This window comes from Halictus rubicundus, unplaced genomic scaffold (genome assembly GCF_050948215.1).
Source record: "Halictus rubicundus isolate RS-2024b unplaced genomic scaffold, iyHalRubi1_principal scaffold0466, whole genome shotgun sequence".
Lineage (NCBI taxonomy): Eukaryota > Metazoa > Arthropoda > Insecta > Hymenoptera > Halictidae > Halictus > Halictus rubicundus.
Window position 1 is genome coordinate 67,501 of NW_027489007.1, and position 2,500 is coordinate 70,000.

Here is a 2,500-nt window from a genome sequence, read left to right on the forward strand (position 1 = left end):
CCCGCCAGACCATTTGTGCACAAACACGGCAATATATAATATATGCACTCTTTCGACAATGGGACGAAAGATCTCAATGAGAATGACACACGAGGAAACAGAGGGTGCTTGCGTGAAGGTGGAGCATCGCATCGTTTACTTGTATTGGGGAGTGAGTGCGAAGAGCTGTACTTCGGGTCTTCGGGAATCGTCACCGACGTTCACATTGCAAACTCGAACGATCAATAGGGTGCGGTTTCCCGTCGGACGCTGAATGTTATAGCTTAACCACGAATATAGAAATACCCGTCGTTACGAATCGATGTTTTTCACCCGCCACCTGATGGATCGTGTTCTCTTTGATAAAAATACCTCGTGTCAAAGAGACGTGTATACTATAATATACGCCATTGGTCTGCCTGTGTGTAGGCTCTCGACAATTATAAAGGACAATTACGGTCGCAAGAACAGGGATGTAAGCGTCGATTCGAATCCACATATCGCGCTTCCTCGGTCTTCGCCTGTGGTGTCCGAGATACGTCCATTGGAAACGGTGGTGTTGTCTCTCCTCTAGAGAAAGAGAGGACAACAACAGGGTACCTGTGGAAAACTTGCGGTGAACGCGTTGTGTTCTGTCACGAACGTCGAGGAATAGGATGAGAGAAGGACCGGCTGTGAAGCTCGCTTTTAAAGCTGCGTGAGTCTGACACCCTACTCTGTGTGGCGATAGCGCACACACGAGCGTGGGACGAATGACCGCTGCCAGAGCCGGCTGTGAGTCCCGCTCTATTTATCGAGTTCGCGTATGACATAGAGCACAAAACGTCGCCGCATGCGTGTTCGTTGACGAACACGTATATTCGAGAGGACCGGCTGCGTAGCTCGCGTAAAGCTGTGTGCGATTCTGACACTCTACTCTCTGTGTGGCGATAATACAGTGCACAAGAGCTTGGGACGAACGATCGCGCACGGCCAGAGCCGGCTGTGAAGTCCGCTAGTATCGAATAATCTTTCTCCGTGCACAATTGGAAATGTGTTTCGAGAGGACCGGCTGCGTAGCTCGCGTAAAGCTGTGTGCGATTCTGACACTCTACTCTCTGTGTGGCGATAATACAGTGCACAAGAGCTTGGGACGAACGATCGCGCACGGCCAGAGCCGGCTGTGAAGTCCGCTAGTATCGAATAATCGTTCTCCGTGCACAATTGGAAATGTGTTTCGAGAGGACCGGCTGCGTAGCTCGCGTAAAGCTGTGTGCGATTCTGACACTCTACTCTCTGTGTGGCGATAATACAGTGCACAAGAGCTTGGGACGAACGATCGCGCACGGCCAGAGCCGGCTGTGAAGTCCGTTAGTTATCGAGTTCATTCTCCAATAAGAGAGAGGAGGAGGAGAAGTGTCGGGATCCAGTATCGGGTTGTCTATGATCCCCGTCGTTTTCTGAATTCTCCTCCTGTGTTTTCCACTTTAAAGGTTTTTCAATGTATTTTCCGCCCGGCCGTCGGATACGTGTGCGCATTGCAATCGCGTACTCGCGACGGTTTCCGTTTCTACGGACGATCGTGTGTCGTCCTTAAAAACGACGCCTGAATCTCCTTCGCGCGCTGGTTGGAGCTTTCAGGTATCGGCGTTCTTATGAACCGCAGAACAAGAGACATAATTATATATTGATTATAAATCAAATTATACGATTACCCTGAACGGTGGATCACTTGGCTCGTGGGTCGATGAAGAACGCAGCTAATTGCGCGTCAACGTGTGAACTGCAGGACACATGAACATCGACATTTCGAACGCACATTGCGGTCCACGGATACAATTCCTGGACCACGCCTGGCTGAGGGTCGTTTACGTAACCAAATACTGCTTGCGTTGCTCTTGTAAGTCCCCGCCGTCGCTTACCTCTCCATGTCGAATTTTGTGGAGGGCGCAAAGAGCGTTTCTGAGTCGGGTTGCAAAGATGCTACGTACGAGCGAACGATGGACGTTTCGTCGGCGTTTGACGCGGTTCTGTGAAAATTGCAAATTTTACATTGCGTCTAACGGTTTCGTGAGAAGAAGGAAATAGGAATGGGTATCACATTCGGACTTGCGTGAGTGTTTTGCGGCGTCGTGAGTCGTATTTTCAATACGACCGCCCGTGAACACCGCTCCGACGATCGAAATCTCTCTCTCCTCTCTCTCTGGAACGATTCGCATTGCGGAAGAAGCGTTTCACTCTCGAACATTTTACGCGCTCCCGACGTCGTCTGAAATGATGCGTATACGAAAGGTATAAGAGTCTCAAGAGACTACAGTGAATGGACACAAATAAAGAAAGAGATACCGGACACCCGTGTAAAATCTGTGTGCGCAACTGTGGCGTGCAACGTAAGCCCCAGGGAGATATATAAAATAAAATACGTCTGTGCGTGGATGTGTCTCTCTACACATAATTGCGGCGGAGGGTCGTCGTTGCCAGCGACTTCGACAAACATATTCTTAGAGTTCGCGAGACAGTGGTCTCTCGTTCTACGAACGCT

The 2,500-nt window shown here is 49.9% G+C and overlaps 1 non-coding gene across 1 annotated transcript; it reads left to right on the forward strand.

Annotated features, from left to right (window-relative positions):
- The first annotated feature begins 1,670 nt into the window (after positions 1-1,670).
- On the forward strand, positions 1,671-1,825 carry LOC143364340 (5.8S ribosomal RNA). The gene has a single exon (XR_013084081.1). It is a non-coding gene; the product is annotated as a 5.8S ribosomal RNA (ribosomal RNA).
- Positions 1,826-2,500: the final 675 nt, after the last annotated feature.